Here is a 14,018-nt window from a genome sequence, read left to right on the forward strand (position 1 = left end):
CTGACGGTGCTGGAACCAGGTGGTGGACCCCAAGGCCCACAGGAGAGGAGAGAACAGCTAGGCCGCGAGGCAGCCGCAGTTACCGAACCCCAACAGTCCTACAGGGGGAGCTGGGCCTACTGGCACTACAGAACCAGCCTTGACTACCAGTTCACGCAGCCCACATAGGAAGCTCCTAAACTGGAGGCACCCTGGAGTTGGCTAACTCGACCGCCCCACGACGGGGCAAGCATAGGCGTCTCAGTGAAGTTGACACAACCCGGAAACAGCTGACGGTGCTGAAACCAGGCTTGGCACGAGGGAGTACCTGTGACAAGAACACTGCCGAGAACCAGCTGGCGGTGCTGGAACCCGGATGCGTTGCCCCAGTGTGCAAGAGCCAATGGCACGACCGAGGACCAGCTGACGGTGCTGGAACCCGGTTACTAAGCTGTAGGTGCCCGCGCTTAAAAGCACTACCAAGGACCGCCTGGCGTTGGCGGAACTCGGATACCCAGGAGGAGGCACCTAAGCCAAAGGCTCGGCCCGGAACCAGCTGACGGTGCTGGAACCAGGTGGTGGACCCGAAGGCCCACAGGAGAGGAGAGAACAGCTAGGCCGCGAGGCAGCCGCAGTTACCGAACCCCAACAGTCCTACAGGGGGAGCTGGGCCTACTGGCACTACAGAACCAGCCTTGACTACCAGTTCACGCAGCCCACATAGAAAGCTCCTAAACTGGAGGCACCCTGGAGTTGGCTAACTCGACCGCCCCACGACGGGGCAAGCATAGGCGTCTCAGTGAAGTTGACACAACCCGGAAACAGCTGACGGTGCTGAAACCAGGCTTGGCACGAGGGAGTACCTGTGACAAGAACACTGCCGAGAACCAGCTGGCGGTGCTGGAACCCGGATGCGTTGCCCCAGTGTGCAAGAGCCAATGGCACGACCGAGGACCAGCTGACGGTGCTGGAACCCGGTTACTAAGCTGTAGGTGCCCGCGCTTAAAAGCACTACCAAGGACCGCCTGGCGTTGGCGGAACTCGGATACCCAGGAGGAGGCACCTAAGCCAAAGGCTCGGCCCGGAACCAGCTGACGGTGCTGGAACCAGGTGGTGGACCCCAAGGCCCACAGGAGAGGAGAGAACAGCTAGGCCGCGAGGCAGCCGCAGTTACCGAACCACAACAGTCCTACAGGGGGAGCTGGGCCTACTGGCACTACAGAACCAGCCTTGACTACCAGTTCACGCAGCCCACATAGAAAGCTCCTAAACTGGAGGCACCCTGGAGTTGGCTAACTCGACCGCCCCACGACGGGGCAAGCATAGGCGTCTCAGTGAAGTTGACACAACCCGGAAACAGCTGACGGTGCTGAAACCAGGCTTGGCACGAGGGAGTACCTGTGACAAGAACACTGCCGAGAACCAGCTGGCGGTGCTGGAACCCGGATGCGTTGCCCCAGTGTGCAAGAGCCAATGGCACGACCGAGGACCAGCTGACGGTGCTGGAACCCGGTTACTAAGCTGTAGGTGCCCGCGCTTAAAAGCACTACCAAGGACCGCCTGGCGTTGGCGGAACTCGGATACCCAGGAGGAGGCACCTAAGCCAAAGGCTCGGCCCGGAACCAGCTGACGGTGCTGGAACCAGGTGGTGGACCCCAAGGCCCACAGGAGAGGAGAGAACAGCTAGGCCGCGAGGCAGCCGCAGTTACCGAACCCCAACAGTCCTACAGGGGGAGCTGGGCCTACTGGCACTACAGAACCAGCCTTGACTACCAGTTCACGCAGCCCACATAGGAAGCTCCTAAACTGGAGGCACCCTGGAGTTGGCTAACTCGACCGCCCCACGACGGGGCAAGCATAGGCGTCTCAGTGAAGTTGACACAACCCGGAAACAGCTGACGGTGCTGAAACCAGGCTTGGCACGAGGGAGTACCTGTGACAAGAACACTGCCGAGAACCAGCTGGCGGTGCTGGAACCCGGATGCGTTGCCTTGCCTATTAAAGATTGTCTTCCTAGAGCCCCAACTAGCGGTGTTGGAGCAAAGGGTAAGCAGGGGGAGATGAGTGTAGGCCGAAGCCTGCACTGGAGGCAGCTTTGTGTCTGCGTTGCGTTTGCAGGACACTTTGCCGGCTACACACTGGGGGAACAGCTGGCGTTGCTGAACCCCACTAACACAATGGCATGTGTTTTTATCTGTGCAGCTAGCACTTGCGGGCAAAAACTTGCGATGTTAGAGCCCGTGTTGAAGCAGGAGGAGGAGGAGAGGAGCAGAGTGTAGGCCGAAGCCTAGTTGAACCAATTTCAAAGGAAACCTTTAACCCCCCCCTCAGGTGTTACAAAGTACAAGAGACACACCTTGTGCAGTATTAATGCTGCACAAGTGAAAGGTTGCTCTATTAATTTGTCTACTTGCACACGCTGAATGAAAGACATACACAATTTACCCCATTCTACAGTCAAACTGTAGTGGATGCGTGACTTGGTTTTTTGATGAGACGCAGCACAGGTGTCCAAAATAACGCCTTGGTGCTTGGCGCAGCTTCCTGAGCGTTGTTATTTGCTGTACAGGAGTCTGCGCTCTTGTGTTATCCCTTGGCAATGCCCTGTTAGCGCTGCCCATCTTATGACCTCATTTCATGTTGGCCGGTGCGGTTAACGATGGCCATAAATCCCAGACCCACAGTGTCTTTTCATAAAGCCACACTGCGGTGCTGGGATTCGTGGCCTTGAGCAGTAAATATTTTGGCCGCTCACACACGTCCTTACACCTGCTTCAGACTGGGCGGCCTCTGCTGATCCCTTCTCGCATGCCGCGGCCATGAGGCTGCACAGTCTGAAGAAGGCGGAAGGAGATGAGTTAAGACAGGCGAAGATATGCACTGCTCGTGCCCATCAATCACACCCTCGCAGTCAAAATAATTAAGACAACGAGGAGCATTTTATTCAGGCAGGGCGGACGAACAGGCGCAAGTAGCCAACCAATGATGTCAGAAGACGGGAAGCGCTACCAAGGGGGGTGCTGCGTATCATTAGAAAGGAAAGTCACACCTCAGGGACAGTGGAATGGTCTCAAAGAGACACATTTTGTACGTGTTGAGTTCCACGTGGGCAAGGAGAAAACGTCAGCCACCTTGTACAAATGCAGCAGTACTGCTGTACAAGGTGGCTGTTATACATAGAAACACCTGGGGGTGGTGGCCAGGCTCCCTTCAATTTCAGTTCATGTGCCTGCGTGGCGTTTGCAGGTCACGTTGCAAGCTGCACAGCAGGGGAACAGCTGGCGGTGCTGAACCCCACTAACACATTGGCTGGTGTTTTTCTCTGTGCAGCTAGCATGTCCGGGCAGAAACTGGCGTTGTTTGAGCCCAGGGTCAGCAGGAGGAGGAGAGGAGCAAAGTGTAGGCCGAAGCCTGCACTGGTGGCAGCTTTTGTTCTGTTGTGCCAGCGTGGCTTGTGCTGGACACGTTGCCGACTACACAGCAGGGGAACAGCTGGCGGTGCTGAACCCCACTAACACATTGGCTGGTGTTTTTCTCTGTGCAGCTAGCATTTCCGGGCAAAAACTAGCGGTGTTTGAGCCCAGGGTCAGCAGGAGGAGTAGAGGAGCAGAGTGTTGGCCAAAGCCTAGTTGAACCAATTTCAAAGGTTACCTTTAACCCCCCCCTCAGGTGTTGCAAGGTACAAGAGCCACACCTTGAACAGCATTATTGATGCACAAGTCAAAGGTTGCTCTATTTAATTTTGCTCCTTGCACACGCTGAATTAAACACGTACACTATTTAGCCCATTATACTGTCAAACAGTAGTGGAGGCGTGACTACTAGTCTTTTTAAGGAGACGCAGCACAGGTGTACAAATTTACACCTAGGTGCTGTGCGCAGATTCCTTACCGTTGTTATTTGCAGTACAGGAAACTGCGCTCTTGTGTTATCCCTTGGCAATACCCTGTTAGTGCAGGCCGTCTCATGACCTCATTTCATGTTGGCCGGTGCGGTTAACGATGGCCATAAATCCCAGACCCACAGTGGCTTTTCCTAAAGTCACACTGCGGTGCTGGGATTCGTGGCCTTGTGCAGTAAATATGTTCGCCGCTCACACATGTCCTTACACCTGCTTCAGACTGGGCGGCCTCAGCTGATCCCTTATCGCATGCCGCGGCCATGAGGCCGCACAGTCAGAAGAAGGCGGAAGGAGGGGAGTGAAAACAGGGGAACATATGCACTGCTCGTGCCCATCAATCACACCCTCGCAGTCAAAATATATGAGACAACGGGGGGCGTTGTGTCGGGCAGGGGGGACGCACAGGCACAGCCAGCCAACCAATGATGTCAGGAGACGGGCAGCGCTAACAATGGGGGTGCTGCGTGTCATTAAAAAGGAAAGTCACACCTCAGGGACATTGTAATGGTCTGTAATGAGACACATTTTGTACTTGTTGAGTTCCACGTGTGCAAGGAGAAAAAGTCAGCCACCTTGTACAAATGCAGCAGTACTGCTGTACAAGGTGGCTGTTATACATAGAAACACCTGGGGGGGTGGGGGGCAGGCTCCCTTCAATTTCAGTTCATGTGCCTGCGTGGCGTTTGCAGGTCACGTTGCAAGCTACACAGCAGGGGAACAGCTGGCGTTGCTGAACCCCACTGACACATTGACTGGTGTTTTTCTCTGTGCAGATTGCATGTCCGGGCAAAAACTAGCGGTGTTAGAGCCCAGGGTCAGCAGGAGGAGGAGGAGAGGAGCAAAGTGTAGGCCGAAGCCTGCACTGGTGGCAGCTTTTGGTCGGTTGTGCCAGCGTGGCTTGTGCTGGACACGATGCCGGCTACACAGCGGGGGAACAGCTGGCGGTGCTGAACCCCACTAACACATTGGCTGGTGTTTTTCTCTGTGCAGCTAGCATGTCCGGGCAGAAACTGGCGTTGTTTGAGCCCAGGGTCAGCAGGAGGAGGAGAGGAGCAAAGTGTAGGCCGAAGCCTGCACTGGTGGCAGCTTTTGGTCTGTTGTGCCAGCGTGGCTTGTGCTGGACACGTTGCCGACTACACAGCAGGGGAACAGCTGGCGGTGCTGAACCCCACTAACACATTGGCTGGTGTTTTTCTCTGTGCAGCTAGCATTTCCGGGCAAAAACTAGCGGTGTTTGAGCCCAGGGTCAGCAGGAGGAGTAGAGGAGCAGAGTGTAGGCCGAAGCCTAGTTGAACCAATTTCAAAGGTTACCTTTAACCCCCCCCTCAGGTGTTGCAAGGTACAAGAGCCACACCTTGAACAGCATTAATGATGCACAAGTCAAAGGTTGCTCTATTTAATTTTGCTCCTTGCACACGCTGAATTAAACACGTACACTATTTAGCCCATTATACTGTCAAACAGTTGTGGAGGCGTGACTTGTCTTTTTAACGAGACGCAGCACAGGTGTCAAAATTTGCACCTAGGTACTGGGCGCAGATTCCTGAGCGTTGTTATTTGCTGTACAGGAGTCTGCGCTCTTGTGTTATCCCTTGGCAATACCCTGTTAGTGCAGGCCGTCTCATGACCTCATTTCATGTTGGCCGGTGCGGTTAACGATGGCCATAAATCCCAGACCCACAGTGGCTTTTCCTAAAGTCACACTGCGGTGCTGGGATTCGTGGCCTTGTGCAGTAAATATGTTCGCCGCTCACACATGTCCTTACACCTGCTTCAGACTGGGCGGCCTCAGCTGATCCCTTATCGCATGCCGCGGCCATGAGGCCGCACAGTCAGAAGAAGGCGGAAGGAGGGGAGTGAAAACAGGGGAACATATGCACTGCTCGTGCCCATCAATCACACCCTCGCAGTCAAAATATATGAGACAACGGGGGGCGTTGTGTCGGGCAGGGGGGACGCACAGGCACAGCCAGCCAACCAATGATGTCAGGAGACGGGCAGCGCTAACAATGGGGGTGCTGCGTGTCATTAAAAAGGAAAGTCACACCTCAGGGACATTGTAATGGTCTGTAATGAGACACATTTTGTACTTGTTGAGTTCCACGTGTGCAAGGAGAAAAAGTCAGCCACCTTGTACAAATGCAGCAGTACTGCTGTACAAGGTGGCTGTTATACATAGAAACACCTGGGGGGGTGGGGGGCAGGCTCCCTTCAATTTCAGTTCATGTGCCTGCGTGGCGTTTGCAGGTCACGTTGCAAGCTACACAGCAGGGGAACAGCTGGCGTTGCTGAACCCCACTGACACATTGACTGGTGTTTTTCTCTGTGCAGATTGCATGTCCGGGCAAAAACTAGCGGTGTTAGAGCCCAGGGTCAGCAGGAGGAGGAGGAGAGGAGCAAAGTGTAGGCCGAAGCCTGCACTGGTGGCAGCTTTTGGTCGGTTGTGCCAGCGTGGCTTGTGCTGGACACGATGCCGGCTACACAGCGGGGGAACAGCTGGCGGTGCTGAACCCCACTAACACATTGGCTGGTGTTTTTCTCTGTGCAGCTAGCATGTCCGGGCAGAAACTGGCGTTGTTTGAGCCCAGGGTCAGCAGGAGGAGGAGAGGAGCAAAGTGTAGGCCGAAGCCTGCACTGGTGGCAGCTTTTGGTCTGTTGTGCCAGCGTGGCTTGTGCTGGACACGTTGCCGACTACACAGCAGGGGAACAGCTGGCGGTGCTGAACCCCACTAACACATTGGCTGGTGTTTTTCTCTGTGCAGCTAGCATTTCCGGGCAAAAACTAGCGGTGTTTGAGCCCAGGGTCAGCAGGAGGAGTAGAGGAGCAGAGTGTAGGCCGAAGCCTAGTTGAACCAATTTCAAAGGTTACCTTTAACCCCCCCCTCAGGTGTTGCAAGGTACAAGAGCCACACCTTGAACAGCATTAATGATGCACAAGTCAAAGGTTGCTCTATTTAATTTTGCTCCTTGCACACGCTGAATTAAACACGTACACTATTTAGCCCATTATACTGTCAAACAGTTGTGGAGGCGTGACTTGTCTTTTTAACGAGATGCAGCACAGGTGTCAAAATTTGCACCTAGGTACTGGGCGCAGATTCCTGAGCGTTGTTATTTGCTGTACAGGAGTCTGCGCTATTGTGATCCCTTGGCCATGCGCTGTGAGCGCTTCCTGTCTTCTGACCTCATTTCATGTCGGCCGTTGCGGTTAGCGATGGACATGAATCCCAGACCCACAGTGTGTTTTTAAAAAATCACACTGCGGTGCTGGGATTTGTGCCCTGGTGCACTAAATATGTTTGCCGCTCACACATGTCCTTACACCTGCTTCAGACTGGGCGGCCTCATCTGATCCCTTATCGCCTGCCGCGGCCATGAGGACACCCAGTCTGAAGAAGGCGGAAGGAGATGAGTGAACACAGGCAAACATATGCACTGCACATGCCCATCAATCACACCCTCGCTGTCCAAAAAAATAAGACACCGAGGGCCGTTGTTTCGAGCAGGGGAGATGCACAGGCGCAGCCAGCTAACCAATGATGTCAAAAGACGGGCAGCGCTAACAAGGGTGGTGCTGCGTGTCATTACAAAGGAAAGTCACACCTCAGGGACATTGTAATGGTCTCTAATGAGACACATTTTGTACGTGTTGAGTTCCACGTGGGCAAGGAGAAAAAGTCAGCCACCTCGTACAAATGCAGCAGTACTGCTGTACAAGGTGGCTGATATACATAGAAACACCTGTGGGTGGGGGGCAGGCTCCCTTCAATTTCAGTTCATGTGCCTGCGTGGCGTTTGCAGGTCACGTTGCAAGCTACACAGCAGGGGAACAGCTGGCGTTGCTGAACCCCACTGACACATTGACTGGTGTTTTTCTCTGTGCAGATTGCATGTCCGGGCAAAAACTAGCGGTGTTAGAGCCCAGGGTCAGCAGGAGGAGGAGGAGAGGAGCAAAGTGTAGGCCGAAGCCTGCACTGGTGGCAGCTTTTGGTCGGTTGTGCCAGCGTGGCTTGTGCTGGACACGATGCCGGCTACACAGCGGGGGAACAGCAGGCGGTGCTGAACCCCACTAACACATTGGCTGGTGTTTTTCTCTGTGCAGCTAGCATGTCCGGGCAGAAACTGGCGTTGTTTGAGCCCAGGGTCAGCAGGAGGAGGAGAGGAGCAAAGTGTAGGCCGAAGCCTGCACTGGTGGCAGCTTTTGGTCGGTTGTGCCAGCGTGGCTTGTGCTGGACACGTTGCCGACTACACAGCAGGGGAACAGCTGGCGGTGCTGAACCCCACTAACACATTGGCTGGTGTTTTTCTCTGTGCAGCTAGCATTTCCGGGCAAAAACTAGCGGTGTTTGAGCCCAGGGTCAGCAGGAGGAGTAGAGGAGCAGAGTGTAGGCCGAAGCCTAGTTGAACCAATTTCAAAGGTTACCTTTAACCCCCCCCTCAGGTGTTGCAAGGTACAAGAGCCACACCTTGTGCAGCATTAATGCTGCACAAGTAAAAGGTTGCTCTATTTGTTTTGCTCCTTGCACACGCTGACTAAAACACGTACACTATTTAGCCCATTATACTGTCAAACAGTTGTGGAGGCGTGACTTGTCTTTTTAACGAGACGCAGCACAGGTGTCAAAATTTGCACCTAGGTACTGGGCGCAGATTCCTGAGCGTTGTTATTTGCTGTACAGGAGTCTGCGCTATTGTGATCCCTTGGCCATGCGCTGTGAGCGCTTCCTGTCTTCTGACCTCATTTCATGTCGGCCGTTGCGGTTAGCGATGGACATGAATCCCAGACCCACAGTGTGTTTTCAAAAAATCACACTGCGTGGCTGGGATTCGTGGCCTTGTGCAGTAAATAGGTTTGCCGCTTACACATGTCCTTACACCTGCTCCAGACTGGGCGGCCTCAGCTGATCCCTTATCGCCTACCACGGCCAGGAGGCCGCACAGTCTGAAGAAGGCGGAAGGAGATGAGTTAAGACAGGCGAACATATGCACTGCTCGTGCCCATAAACCACACCCTCGCTGACAAAATAAATATGACAACGAGGGGCGTTGTTTCTAGCAGGGCGGATGCACAGGCGCAGCCAGCTAACCATGATGACAAAAGACGGGAAACGCTACCAAGGGGGGTGCTGCGTATCATTACAAAGGAAAGTCACACCTCAGGGACAGTGGAATGGTCTCAATGAGACACATTTTGTACGTGTTGAGTTCCACGTGGGCAAGGAGAAAAAGTCAGCCACCTTGTACAAATGCAGCAGTACTGCTGTACTAGGTGGCTGTTATACATAGAAACACCTGGGGGGGTGGGGCCAGGTTCCCTTTTAATTTCAGTTCCTGTGCCTGCATGGCGTTTGCAGGTCACGTTGCCGGCTACACAGCAGGGGAACAGCTGGCGTTGCTGAACCCCACTAACACATTGGCTGGTGTTTTTCTCTGTGCAGCTAGCACTTCCGGGCAAAAACTAGCGGTGTTTGAGCCCAGGGTCAGCAGGAGGAGGAGAGGAGCAGAGTGTAGGCCGAAGCCTGCACTGGTGGCAGCTTTTGTTCTGTTGTGCCAGCGTGGCTTGTGCTGGACACGTTGCCGACTACACAGCAGGGGAACAGCTGGCGGTGCTGAACCCCACTGACACATCACCTAGTGTTTTTTTCTGTGTAGACAACACTTCCAGGTGGCAACTGACAGTGTTGAAACCCAGGGAATCAAAGAGGAGCAGAGTGTAGGCCGAAGCCTGCAGTGGAGCAAGTTGAAAGGGAACCTTTAACCCCCCCCCCCAGGCATTTGTTGCTGAAAGAGCCATCTTGTACAGCAGTAATACTGCACATGGAAAATGGTGGCTCCGAAAATTATGCTCCTTGCAAACGCTGAAGTACACACTCATATAATGTGTCCCCTCACACCGTCAAACCATCCCGGAAGTGGGACTTTCCTTTGTAATGTGACACAGCACAGCCGTCATTCCAACCCCCTTGGTGCCGGGCACCACCTCCTCAACGTTGTTTGGTTCTGTCACGGAGCCCGCACTGTAATGTTATCCCTTGGCCATGCACAGTTAGCGGTGCCCGTCTTCTGACATCATGTAGGTGTCAGGCTGGCAGTGCCTGTGCGTCCAAGCTGCCCGAGATCCAACCTTGCAGTGTCATCTAATGTAGTCCCACTGCGGGCCAGGGATCCATGGGCATGCGCAGTGCATATCATCGCCTCTCACTCACCTCCTTCCTGCTTCTTCAGACTGTGCGGCGTCACGGCCGTGGCATGCTATTAGGGATCAGCTGACGCCGCCTAGTCTGAAGAAGCGTGAAGAAGGGGAGTGAGAGGCTAGTATATGCACTGCGCATGGCCATGGATACCAGGCCCACTGTGGGATCACATTAGACGACACTGCGAGGTGTGATTTCGGGCAGCGTGGACGCACAGGCGCAGCCAGGACGACAACAAATGATGTCAGAGGACGGGCAGCGCAAACTGTGCATGGCCAAGGGATAACATAACAGCGCAGGGTCCATGACGGAATCAAACAACGCTAAGGAGGCAGCGCACGGTGCCAAGGGGGTAGCAATGACGGCTGTGCTGCGTCACATTACAAAGGAAAGTCCCACCTCCGGGACGGTTGGACGGTGTGAGGGGACACATTACATGAGTGTGTAGTTCAGCGTTTGCAAGGAGCATAATTTCAAGAGCGACCTTTCCCTTGTGCAGTATTAGTGCTGCACATGGTGGCTCTTTCAGTAACAAACGCCTAGGGGGGGGGGGGGAACAGGTCCCCTTACATTTTAGTTGTGCCAGCGTGGCGGTCGCATGACACGTTGCCGGATACACAGCTGGGGATCAGCTGACGTTACTGAACCCCAATAACAGAGGAGCGACTGTTGACTGTGCACACAGCACTTCCAGGCACCAACTGGCGGTGTTAGAGCCCAGGGACAGCAGGAGGAGCAGAGGAACAGAGTGTAGGCCGAAGCCTGATTGGAGCAAGTTTAAAGGAAACCTTTAACCCCCCCCCCCAAGACGTTTGTAGCTGAAAGAGCCATGTTGTGCAGCACTAAGGATGCAAAAGGAAAAGGTTGCTCTTTTAATTATGCTCCTTGCAAACACCGAAGTAAACACTAAAAATGTGTCCCTTTATACCGTTAAACCGTTCCGGAGGTGCGAATTTCCTTCGTAATGGGACACAGCACAGCTGTCATTCCTATCCCCTTGATGCCGTGCGCTGCCTCCTCAGCGTTGTTTTAAGCTGCCACGGAGCCTGCGCTGTTCTGTTAGCCCTTGGCCATGCCCAATTAGCGCTGCCTGTCTTCTGACATAATTTGGTGTCAGGCTGTCAGTGCCTGTGCGTCCACGCTGCTCCAGATCCCACCTCGCAGTCTCATCTAACGTAATCCCACTGCGGGCCTTGGAACCATGGGCATGCACAGTGCATAACCTCGACTCTCACTCCCCTCCTTCCCTCTTCTTCAGACTGTGCGGTGTCACGGCCGTGGCATGCTAGGGATCAGCTGACGGCGCACAGTCTAAAGAAGGCGGAGGGAAATGAGCGAGAGCCCGAGGGGAAGATATGCACTGCGCATGCCCATGGATCCCAGGCCCGCAGTGTGACTCAATCAGAAGACACTGCGAGGCGGGATCTCGGGCACCGCGGCCGCACAGGCGCAGCCAGCCTGACACCAAATTATGTCAGAAGACAGGCAGCGCAAATAGGGCATGCCCAAGGGATAACAGAACAGCGCAGGCTCCGTGACAGCTTAAAACAACGCTGAGGAGGCAGCGCATGGCACCAAGGGGGTAGGAATGACGGCTGTGCTGCGTCACATTACGAAGGAAAGTCCCAGCTCCGGGACGGTATAACGGTATCAGTGAACACATTTTATAAGTGTTAAGTTCTGCGTGTGCAAAGAGCTAAAAAAAAAGAGCTACCTTTTCCTTGTGCAGCATTACTGCTGCACAAGATGGCTCTTTCAGTAACAAACGACGGGGGGGGGGGGGGACAGGTTCCCTTACATTTAGGTTGTTGTGCCAGCGTGGCGGTCGCAGGACACATTGCCGGCTACACAGCTGGGGATCAGCTGACGTTACTGAAACCCAATAACACTGGGTCGTATGTTTTTACTGTGCAGCCTGCACTTCTGAGCCGCAACTGGCGGTGTTGGAGCCCAGGAATAGCAGTTCAGGTGGTAGAAAGATGAACACAGCAGGAGACCTGGATGACACCCAATTACTTAATCAGGCAGAGGAGTGGCAAATTCCTGCGAGATCCAGGCCTGGTTCATTTTCAGGAAAGTAAGCCGGTCAACGTTATCGGAGGATAGTCGCATGCGACGGTCTGTTAGTACACCACCTGCGGCACTAAAGACACGTTCCGATAAGACACTAGCCGCAGGGCAAGCCAGCACCTCCAATGCATACTGGCTTAGCTCTGGCCATGTATCCAGCTTAGAGACCCAAAACTTGAACGGGGAAGAGCCGTCTGGGAGTACAGTAAGAGGGCAAGCCATGTAGTCTGTCACCATCTGACGGAACCGTTGCCTCCTGCTGACTGGAGCCGCCGGTGATGGTGTAGACATTTGGGGCGGGCACACAAAAGTGTGCCAGAGTTGTGCCATACTGGGCTTGCCTTGGGCAGAGGCACTGCTTCTGCTCTCTCTTTGGGCAGAGCCTCCCCCACTGCCTCGACGCACTGAGCTGCTTTGTAAAGCACTAGCAGCACTCCTCTCAGTTGGACAGGAGAAGATGATGGAATTCACCAGTGTGTCGTGGTACTCCCGCAATTTACGCTCCCGGGTCAACGCAGGGATGAGGTTTTGGACGTTGTCCCGGTAGCGAGGATCGAGGAGGGTGAACACCCAATAATCAGGCATGTTGAGAATGTGGTCGATGCGGCGGTCGTTTCTCAGGCACTGCAGCATGAAATCCACCATGTGCTGCAGAGTGCCAACCGGCCCAGAAACGCTGTCCCCTGCTTGAGACATGATCTCTGCCCGCTCGTCATCACCCCACCCTCGCTGTACACACTGACCACTGGACAATTGTGTCGCTCCCTCCTCTGGACGGAGCTCTTCCTCCTCCATTGACTCCTCCTCATCCTCCTCACAAATTGGCCCCTGCGTACCCCTTTGTGAGGAACCACGTGGCGCTGACTCTCCAGAAGCTGATGGAAAAGGTGACTCCTCATCCTCCACCTCTTCCACCACATCATCCCTTAACCCTTGCAAAGTTTGCTGAAGCAGGCAGATAAGGGGGACAGTCATGCTGACTAGTGCATCATCTGCACTTGCCATCCGCGTGGAATAATCAAAAGGACGCAAAACCTGGCAGACGTCCTTCATAGTGGCCCACTCTGTGGTTGTGAAGTCTGATCGGCGCTGACTGCGACTTCTTTGCGCCTGATGCAGCTGGTACTCCATAACTGCTTGCTGCTGCTCACACAACCGCTCCAACATATGTAACGTGGAATTCCACCGGGTAGGTAGGTCACATATGATGCGGTGTTCCGGAAGGCGGAATCGGCGCTGCAGAGCAGCAATGCGGGATCTGGCCAAGCTGGAACGCCGCAAGTGAGCACACTCTAGGCGGACCTTGTGCAGCAGGGCATCAAGATCCGGATAGTCCCTCAGAAAACTCTGCACAACCAAATTGAGCACATGTGCCAGACATGGGATGTGAGTGAGGTTGCCAAGGGCCAAAGCTGCCACCAGATTTCGGCCATTGTCACACACTACCATGCCTGGCTGGAGATTCGCTGGCAGTAACCACACATCGCTCTCCTGCTTTATGGCATTCCAGAGCTCCTGCGCTGTGTGGCTTCGATGCCCCAATGAAACTAGTTTCAAGACGGCCTGCTGACGTTTGGCCACGGCTGTGCTCATGTCGGTCATAGGTAAACGTTCACGGGTCCATGTGGGGGTGGACTGTGACGGATCCTGCAGAGAGGAATCAGAGGAACTGGTGTAAGAGGAGGAGTCGATGCGTACAGACTGGATTCCTGCAATCCTTGGAGTGGGCAGGACACGTCCTGCGCCACTCACACGATCTGTACCTGGCTCAACAACATTAACCCAATGGGCAGTGAGGGAAACATATCGCCCCTGTCCATGCTGACTGGTCCACGCATCGGTGGTGAGGTGGACCTTGCTACTGACGGCGTTCA

The sequence above is a fragment of the Ranitomeya imitator genome, chromosome 5, assembly GCF_032444005.1.
Source record: "Ranitomeya imitator isolate aRanImi1 chromosome 5, aRanImi1.pri, whole genome shotgun sequence".
Taxonomy (NCBI): Eukaryota; Metazoa; Chordata; class Amphibia; order Anura; family Dendrobatidae; genus Ranitomeya; species Ranitomeya imitator.